This window comes from Amblyomma mixtum, chromosome 10, assembly GCF_055824585.1.
Source record: "Amblyomma mixtum isolate Tamu chromosome 10, ASM5582458v1, whole genome shotgun sequence".
Taxonomy (NCBI): Eukaryota; Metazoa; Arthropoda; class Arachnida; order Ixodida; family Ixodidae; genus Amblyomma; species Amblyomma mixtum.
In genome coordinates this window covers 99,418,329-99,428,818 of record NC_143021.1, presented here as the reverse complement: position 1 = coordinate 99,428,818, position 10,490 = coordinate 99,418,329, and positions in this window count along the sequence as shown.

The following is a 10,490-nucleotide window of genomic DNA, read 5'->3' as shown; positions in this document are numbered from 1 at the left end:
GAGTATTCTTGGAGGCGCAATGCCCAGCGACCAAGGCAACCGGTGGGATCTTTTAGTGAAGACAGCCAACAGAGAGCGTGGTGATCAGTGACAACAGCGAAGGAACGGCCGAACAGGTAGGGTCTGAATTTTGCCACTGCCCAGACAAGGGCAAGACACTCGCGCTCAGTAATGGTGTAATTTTGCTCCGCGGCTGAAAGTAGGCGGCTGGCATAAGCGATGACTCGATCTTGACCCTGTTGACGTTGGGCAAGTACGGCGCCGATGCCATATCCGGAGGCGTCCGTGCGAACCTCTGTGGGAGACGACGGGTCAAAATGTGCTAAGATGGGCGGAGTGGTCAGCAAATGGACGAGGGATGAAAATGAGTTCTCTTGAGCAGGGCCCCAGGTAAAGGGGGTGTCGTTCTTCAGAAGATCGGTGAGGGGACGAGCGATGCCGGCGAAATCTTTGATAAAACGGCGAAAATACGAGCACAAGCCGACAAAACTGCGCACATCTTTCGACGACCTTGGAAGAGGAAAGTCCTTCACAGCTTGAATTTTGATGGGATCTGGGCGTACACCAGAAGCGTCAACGAGGTGTCCGAGAATAGTGAGTTGGCGACGACCGAACTTGCATTTCGATGAGTTCAGCGGAAGGCCGGCGTTACGAAACACTGTCAGAATATTGGAGAGGCGCTCGAGGTGCGTGGCAAAAGTAGCCGAAAAAACCACAACATCGTCTGGGTAACAGAGGCAAGTGGACCATTTAAAACCACGAAGAAGGGAGTCCATCATTCGTTCGAAGGTAGCCGGGGCGCTACAGAGGCCGAACGGCATGACTTTAAACTGGTATAAGCCATCAGGCGTCACGAAGGCGGTCTTCTCGCGGTCCTTTTCATCAACGGCAATTTGCCAGTACCCCAATCGAAGATCAATTGAAGAGAAATATTTGGCGCCGTGGAGGCAGTCTAATGCATCATCGATCCTTGGGAGTGGATATACGTCTTTTTCTGTGATGCGGTTGAGGTGCCGATAATCAACGCAGAAGCGCCAGCTGCCGTCCTTCTTTTTCACCAGGACGACTGGTGAAGCCCAAGGACTTGACGAGGGCTCGATAATGTCTTTTGCGAGCATCTTGTCCACTTCTTGATTTATGACGGTGCGTTCGGCGCTGGACACTCGGTACGGACGTCTGCGGATAGGAGCGGAATCACCGGTGTTTATGTGATGCGTCACCACAGAGGTCCGAGCCAAAACACGGCTATCAAAGTGGAAGATGTCGCGGAAAGATGATAAGAGACACCTAAGATCGCGAGCTTGCATTGGCGGTAGGTCAGAAGCGATCATGTCGGCGTAGTCGTCCGTTGGGTTCTCAGTTGATGGGGCCGCATGCAGCCGGCATTGCTGAGTGGAAGGCAAGCAGGTGTCCACCACTGATATACATTCGGCAGCAGGGCAATGCGTGGCGAGTGAGATGCCTTGCGGGAGCGGTTGGATGGATGAACCAAAGTTCAGGACCGGAAGGTACGCTCGGTTGGCCGACATTGTAAATACAATGTGTGGAAGCGCAATGCTGCGCGTCAGGGCGACGTCAAGTTCCGGAGTGACTACGTAGTGACCATCAGGTACAGGGGGAACAGATGAGAAAGAAATGTAAGTTGCGGCTTGAGGCGGTAGACGGACAAAGTCGACAGCACAAAGACGGTGTATAACTGGGGACGGCGACTCAGCAGAAAGAGGAAGGTCAAGCTGAACAACATTAGTGGCGCAGTCAATGAGGGCTGAATGCTCAGACAGGAAGTCGAGGCCAAGAATGACTTCATGAGGGCACTGGTCCAGAACAGAGAACAGAACGGATGTATGACGGCCGGATATGGTCACACGGGCTGTGCATAGTCCAACAACATGAGGCGTTCCGCCGTCGGCAACGCGGAGAACGGCTTTGGGTGCAGGGGTCAGTACTTTTCGGAGGCGGCGTTGTAGGGCTGAACTCATGACGGATACGTGCGCGCCTGTATCGATCAGGGCTCGCACAGGCACTCCATCGACATGAATGGCGAGCAAATTATGGTGTGCGCGAAGGGCTAATCGAGGATTTTGGGACTGGGGCTGTACTGGAGCATCACCTCCAGACACTGCAGCGTCGTCTAGTTTTCCGCTTGCGAGCGTCCGTAGGGGCCAGGAGAGGAGCGACGGCGTTGGGGCGAACGAGACTGTCGACGCAGGGGGGACGGGGAGCGGCTGGAGCGGGGAATCTGGGCGTCGACTGAAGCACTGTGCTGGGCTGGAGGGGGCGTGTAGTGGCTGGGCTGTTCATCGTCGTGGTGGGAGCTGAGAGGACGGTATGTGCTGCGACGGGACCAATAATTTCGACAGTCGCGGGAGATGTGGCCAATGCGGTGGCAATGGAAACAAATGGGCCTGTCGTCGGTTGTCCGCCAATCGTTAGGGTTTCGCCGACGTGGAGTGAAGTACGAAGGTCGTCCAGGAGCAATCGCAGTGATTTCGGGTAGTGGTGAAGACCGTTCAGGGCTGACGGGCTGGAAACCAAGGTTTGCAAGCTCTTGGCGGACGACAGCCTGCACCAGAGAGATGGTAGGCAAGCGGTTGTCGCCATCATGTAGATGCAGGGGGGCAGGGGACATAGCTTCCAGCTCGCGTCGGATGATGCGGGTCACATTTTCTGGGGGCGCTGGAGTTTCCCGGTGTCGCAGGTCTTCACATGAAGAAGTCGCAGCCGTGTTGGGGAGGCGTGTGTACGGCTGGCTAATACGCCTGCTTTTGGCTTCCTCGAAGCGTCGACATTCCTTAATAATTCCGTCGACTGTAGTGCAGTTCTTGTATACGAACAAGTTGAAGGCATCGTCGGCGATTCCTTTCAACACGTGGCTGACTTTGTCAGACTCTGGCATGTTGGCGTCAACTTTGTGACAGAGGGCCAGCACATCTTGAATGTACGACACATAGGACTCCGTAGATGTTTGAGCTCGGGAGGCGAGGTCCTTCTTAGCGGCAAGCGTTCGGCCGAGCGGCCGTCCAAACAATTCGCGGAGTTTATCTTTGCACACGTCCCAGCTGGTCAGATGGTCGTCGTGCGTCTCATACCAGACCCGGGCAGTGTCTTTTAGATAGAATATTACATTTGCGAGCATGAGGGTCGGATCCCAGCGGTTGTAGGTACTCACTCGCTCGTACATGTTGATCGAGTCGTCGACGTCAGTGTTGTCGGTACCAGAAAAGGTCCCAGGGTCACGAGGGGGAGAAAGAACGAGTGATGTCATGGCCGGGGCTGAGGTTTGCTGGACGGCGTCTTGGGTCATGATGAGTGAAGGCAACTGGCGGCCGCTGCGGAGCTCCGTCGTCGGTAGACGTAGGGGAAATCCGCACCTCCACCAAATATGTTGCGGGAAAGAAAATATTTACAAATATTTACAAATAGAAAAGAACATCTGCGAGCGGCACCGAGAACACAGTCCGAACTTCGTTGTCCTCTTCTACTCTTCCCACTCGCGCCATCGCTCTTTGTCGTCGTCGTCTACCCGCATCAATATTAAATGGATTATTGGCTCTGAGGAAAGGAAATGGCGCAGTTACTTCTCAAATATGTCGGTGGACAACTGAACCACGCCGCAGCGGAAGGGATAAAGCAGGGAGTAAAAAATAAAGAGAGAAAGAGGTGTGCCGTAGTGGAGGTCTCTGGAAAAATTTCGATCACCTGGGGATCTGTAACGTGCACTGACATCCACCCAGCACAAGGGCGCCTTTTTGCGTTTCGCCTCCATTGAAACGCGGGCTTCATGGAGCAAATCAATGACAATCATACCTATGGCATAATAATATATTTTATTCACTTCAGCTCGTAAATACATGCTCTAGCCAGCGTAAGCGTTATCGATTGTGTGTGTGGCTGGTCACTGGGGGCGTCAATTACGGACTCAGTAGTGAATAAAATGCACAAACTAAACACAGAAAAGCACGACCCAGATGTAGACTGAGAAATTGCTTCCGCGATACAAGGCGACCAAATGTACGATGAACGTGCAGTAAAAGAAAGTATTATACCTATTCAAGAAAACTCCGGTGCGACAGCGTGTGAACATATGACATAACCGCTACCTTTCTTCTTCCTTCTTCCGAACGCTTTTCCAGCCCTGAGGTGTTTGCAAACAATTTCAGCGCACGGAGGACTTTGTCAGCAGTCGACACGAGAACTGAATCCGGGAAACCAGCTTCTCTGCATCTGTCTGCCTGAGGTAAGACACTGGACATTGTTCTGTTCTGAACAGCAGACAGACGCTTCTGTGGCAGCAACGCAAAAAGCTCTTTATTCGAGACAGCAGCGTACTTTTATAGATAACGCTGCATGCCGGTCAGGCACACGTCATTGCTGGTACAATCTCATCAGACCGGCTGGCCGATACAGAACAGACATCATTTCATCATATCCGGATCGGCGGAACTCGATATATGCACCGACCGAGCCGAAACGCATGACCGCCGCTGTTCACCACTGGGAACCGCCTGCCTATATAAACAGTTTATTCTCTACGAGTTCTTTCTGAGCCAAGAGCGAGGCAACCTGTAGAAGTCCTACCTCCGTCTGCGGCTGCTGCTAAACGAGCTGAAATGGTAGAGGCACAGCGCCGTCGCCGCCAGTATCCAGAAGTGCGTGCCGCCGAAGCAGCAGCTCACCGTCGCCGCCGTCGAATTCTTTGCCTCAGTACATCGAAGAGCTGGAACAGCTGATGAGCAGCGCGTAAATTTTGCATTAGGAAGTAACGTAATTGTCGGCAATTTCTTTTTGGCACAACTTTCTGCTCGGCATCTCTAACACATTGATCGTGCTTTGCAGTTCATGTTCTGACTTAATTAGCAAGGCAATGTCATTTGCGATTCGCAGGTTAATAAAGTATTCTGCCCTTACTCTTACCCCAAACTGTTCCTAATCCAGGTGTCGGATCACCTTCTGTAAACGGGCGTTGAATTTCAGATTACATAGATATTCTTCATTAACCCTTATCCCCAACTGTTGCCAGTTCGGGCTTCGGAATACACGCAATAAACAGGCGGTGAACAGGGTTGGCGAGGGCGTGTCTCCCTGCCTGACACCTTTCTTGTTCGTAATTTTATTGCTGACTTTATGGAGGACCATGGTAGCGGTGCTGTTGGTAATGATACCTTTCAATATTTTTGCATAACACTCTTCTACACCCAGGTTCCACAATACCTGCATGACAGCAAAAGTTTTTATTAAGTCAAATGCTTTCTCGTAGTCAATTACGGCTATATGCAACGGTTGGTTATATCCTGCGCATTTCTTTATCATATAATTGATAACGTGATTATGATATGTTGCGGAGTATCCTTTACGAAAGCCTGCCTGATCATTTGGAAGATTGAAGTCTTAGGTTGTGCGGACTTTGTTAGCTATTGCTTTAGTAAATACTTTGACACACAACAGAGAGTAAGGTGATCGGTCTGTAATTTTGTCAAGTCATTGACGTCTCCTTTCTTATGAATGAAGATAATGTTAGGATTCTGGTGCGCTCGAGGTCGCAATGCAGTGCGTATACAGGGTTTGGAGTTTTTCTAGCACAATCTTCCCTCGTTCCTTCAAAAAATCTTGTGTTACCTGATCCTCACCAACTATTTCCCCCCTTTGCATTCCTCCTACTGCTTTCTTTAATTCCTGGTTAAAGAACTTCAGACGGTCGAAATTCCGGAGCCCTTCTCTCTGACGTCCCTCATATCCTCTCTGATTGCGTTGGGTACTGTACAGAGTTGTGAACTGTTCTGCTATTTTAACTATTTCATCCATATTGCTAATCGCATTGCCCTCTTTGTCTCTTGACGCATAGTGGTGGTTTTTACTCATGCCTAGTTTGCTCTCCCTAACTTTTAGGCTCCCTCCGTTCATTGGAGCGTGCTCGATTGTCTCCATATTCAACTTTCTTATGACGGCTACCTTGCGCTTATTAATTAACTTTGATAGCTTTGATAAATTCGATAGCACTCGGAAAAGTGTTGGGGTTGGAGATCAAAGCGCTGCTGCTGAGCAAAAGTGCTCGAGCTGATGAGTGCTCGATCTGAGTCCATGCAATGCCGGCTACTGCAAACAACGCTTAAGTTCATGAAAAGCTTGATGTTGTGCAGCTTCCAATTTAAATGGCACATCTAACTTCGTTACCTGCGTCAAGGGCCCGGCGATGCAAGAAACATTCTTTACAAATCGTCCGTAATGCGAGCAAAGCCTCATGAATCGCCCCACAGCTTTCTTATCGGTTGGCTGTGTAAACGGCAGTTTTCTTCGGGGCAAGTTGTATTCCCTTGTTGCTTACGGTCTGCCCTAGAAACAGCAGCTTCTCGTAAGCAAAATGGCACTTTTCTGGCTTCAAGGTCAGCCTTGGCGTCTTCATTGCCTCTAACACAGTTCTCAGCCCTTTAAGACGATCGTAATAGGTCGATGAGAAGCCTACCAAGTCATCTAACTACACGAGACTAATTTGCCACTTGAGGCATGACCATACTCTGTCCAACAACGAACGTTGCTGGAGCAGCACGAAATCCGAGTGGAATTGCCATGAATCCGTAGCGGCTGTCGGGCATTATGAAAGCAGCCTTCTGACGGTCGCTTTCATTGACCTCGATCTGACAATACCCGATTTTTAAGTCAACGAATGAGGAGTATCTGGCATCGCACAGGCGGTCCAGTGTATCGTGGTGGGGGGCAAGGGGGTAGACATATTTTTCGTCACACTGTGTTGACCAACACTGTTTAATCAATCAGTGGTAATCGACAGAAAACCTGGTATTACCTTCCTTCTTCAAAAGGGGACTAGCTGTATGACTTCGTCGCGAAGTATTTCTCCCGCTCGGTCCCGGATGGCTTCCTAAGCTCACGGCGACAAATGGCAGGGGCTTTGGCGGAGAGGCCGGGTGTGCTACTTGGTTACAATGCATGTTTGGCAATCGGCGTTTGTCGTGCTTTGGGTGATGACGGGAATAACTCGCTGTAACTTTGAAGCAGTCCGCGCGTCTCATTTTGTTCCTTTCTGTGCAGGGCTCAGTTCGCGGCGAAGACGGGCTTGTGATCTTTCTGAGGTGAGCCTGCTGGAGCTTTATCGGAAAGGTCGAAGGCGTCGTGAACATATTATATTTAGTCTAATTTCATTATATTGCGTCCTTTATTGACGTAACGGATCCTTCGCTGAAGTTCATCAGCATCACTCCAGCTTGGCCATTGCAGAAATGAGCGATGCCTCTTTCGATCCCGATCCCTCGGTCCAGAAGCAACTCTGTGTTCTGCTAGATCACAGCGTCGATCTTCTTGGCTTACATGGCACCTGTGGCGATGAAGGCGCTTGAGCGGGCAGGGAGGCTCTCTCTCTCTCATACAGGACGCCCAAGCCAACGTGACGCTCCAGAGCTTTCATCGAAGGTATGGCCTTGTCTGTCGAAAGCGTTATGAGCTTGGATCGCAGGTTAATGGCCATTCCATACTTACTCAAGAAATCTATGCCCATGGTCACTTCGCGGAAACAATGCAGTAGCACTGCGAAGGCCGAATGATATGTATTTTCGTTGACGGTCAGTCGCGCAGTACATCATCCCGCTAGCAAATTAATATGACCTTCTTGGGTCCTAGGCGTCTTGTCCCGGCTTCATCGGGTATGTGAATCTTGCGTGGAGCGTTTTGTCGATGTTTCTCGGTCTGACGGCGCCTTTGTGAAGTCAGATAGCATCGTTGTTGAGCTCCTGTTTGTATTCAGCATCGCATTAGTGGGTGCGGCGTCTTCATGCGGTGTGGTTGCTGAAGGCTCTTCGTGGTTTCCTAGGGAAGCAACCTCACCTCCACAGTTTCCCCTGCGGGGGCTGGGAGACAATCCTGTAACAGCCGCGGCGTAGGTGCGACCCTGTGATAAAAAAAATGTGGTGGACGGCGACTATGAGGAGACAGATGGCTGGACGGTAAGTACTACCCTCTCCATAGGTAGTCGTCCATTTGCCGCGGTCTCTGGCCGTAGAGCATTCGTGGGGCGTCGATGGCAAAACCACGGAGGGCGATGTGTTTGTAGAGCCAGTGACGAAGTATATGTCCGGCATAAGAGCAGTGGGAGCAGAGTGAGCATATGTAGTAAGTGTCTACTCGTTGCATTTCCTACAGCCGTTTCGTCGCTCGTAAAACGGGTGTGCGGCAGCTAGGAGGCGTAGTTCTTGGTGCCCATTGAAGGCTTTGAGAGGAAGGGAGGGGGGGGGGGGGGGGTCTTGTCGAGCACAGGACTGTGCACTGCAACGACAGAAGCCTTGACTTCAGCTTCCGTTTGTGTCGGCGGTGACGGGAGCCAAGTACACGTTACATTGGAGTGACGCCATCTAAGGCTGCTGGTTTGGCAATGCCAGCAGTCGGCGCAGTTCTTCCCGAGCAACATCACGTATTAGACCCCAAATTGTTATCCCCGCTTGCAGTTTCAATACTTGAGGAGCTTGCAGACAGCACTCTAAGTGGCAGGTTGTACTGGCGGGTCCGGGCGTCAAGTATCTTCACAACGGCAGAAGCTTCTTCACCACATTCGGCGATGGATTTTGGAGGATTTTAGATCAGGCCGGAGAACAGTTCCTCCTTCACGCTACGCATCAGAAAGGTGAGCTTTCCTTCAGTAAGGCCATGGTTGGCACGCCTGAAAAGGCGTTTGATTTCTTCCAAACGTGAAAGTACTTCAAAACAATGAGGCCCAATTAAGGAAGCTTTTTTTTTCAACAGCGTACACCATTGCGCCATTGCATAATGCCTCGTGCAGCGTGCTATTCCTGGTAGGCCCTTGCAGGAGATCTTCGAAGCCATTTTCATCAAATGTGTGTTCGCGTCGCCAATTTAAATTGTAAATCCAGTTACTTAACTTTCCCATGCGATAGGTAGGTTATGGGCGACACCCTGGTGGGCGGCTTCAAACGAATTGATTGGTTTCTGTTTTATGGCGTTCAACATCTCAGAGTGACTTAGGCTATGAAGGATGCCGTAAAAGAGCACAGGTTGTGATGACGCCTCAAGATCACGTGGCCTAACTGGCCCACCTGTCTTCTAGGCTGCTTCTGTAAGGATTTTTCGGGGCTTTTCGGTTCACGGTTAACCACGCCGACGACAACGCCAGATTATCGGCAAGACGAGCTCCTTAAAGGTATCGCATTAAAATACGTACACCCACTGAAAGGTAAGGTGCCACTGTGACAACTTTAATGCGTTTTGTAGTATAGTCCTCCTTTCAGTAAAATTTCACAGCGAGTGTGTGTGTGTGTGTGTGTGGGGGGGGTGTTAAACCTGTAGCCTCTGGTGGGTGCAATCCTCCGCTCACTCGTTCAAAAGTGGCCATCCAACCGCTATACTAACACTTCAGGAGCAACGCAATCGACCTTCACTCTCCAGTATCTCTCCCCACACAGCAAAGAAACCAGCTCAGCTTCACCTTCCTGAAATCATTCACCGTTTGGCATCAACAATACACCCAAGAGAAGTCCATGCAGCAGCTGCGCGAAAAACCCAAACCGAAATCAAAAATGAAATAGAAGTCAATTAACCCTTCGTTGCCCAAACCTGCGATTTGCAATTCACGCTGCTGATATTCTAATGCAACTTAAAATAGCACCCAACAGCACGAAATAGGTCAAAGAAAAAATATTGCTTTATTCTTTACTACGTAATGAATCGTTGCTCCTGGGCAACATCCGCTCTATCTGAATCTAATTGGAATGGAAGGAGTGGAAGCAGTTCCTTGTCTGGAGTAGGCACAAATGCATCTTGCATTTCTCACGGTAAAGGTATGCTTAGCCTGTTTTGCAAACCTTGCACCTGTTCTTTATGCCGTACTGGGGCCAGTGGTGCGCGCCGTCATAGCGGACATCCGCTACCGGCCATGGTGCCAGAGGTCGCGTGATTGGCTTCGGAGACGCATGTTGACTTCCTGCTGCCGTACTGGATTTTCTTTTCACCGGCTTTGTGTTTATTGCAGCCACGGTTTGCCCAATTTGTCCGCGGAAGGTAAGCAGAAGCAGTTTTTTTTTTTGATGTCCGATTGCATGCAGTGCCGCTTGTACAGAAGCCATCCATTCAAAATGGAGACGTCGATGAACAAAAAAAATATTCTCATGTACCATTTTTGTTATTTGTGGTCGGTGCGGCACAGTTTGATAAGCATGTCAGCAAGGTCTACAGCACCCATAAAGGCGTTTTATTTTTTGACTGCAAAAGGTCGAGGATCGTGAATGGTGAATTTCTCCTTGGTGCCCCATCGTTTGCATGTGTCGGTCGGCTGGACTCCTGCGTAGCACGACACTGGGACAACAGAGCTATTGTCATTCCATTTTGTGGCTTCAGTCTTTGATTTGGCGTCTGCCCGAAAATTAACGGATCCTCTGCCTTGGCTCTTCAGTGTTGCTTCGGCGGCAAGAGGGCATTTCTCTCACTGGTCAGCTCGCACTGTCCCAACACTGTGAAATTCTCTCGATTTCAAC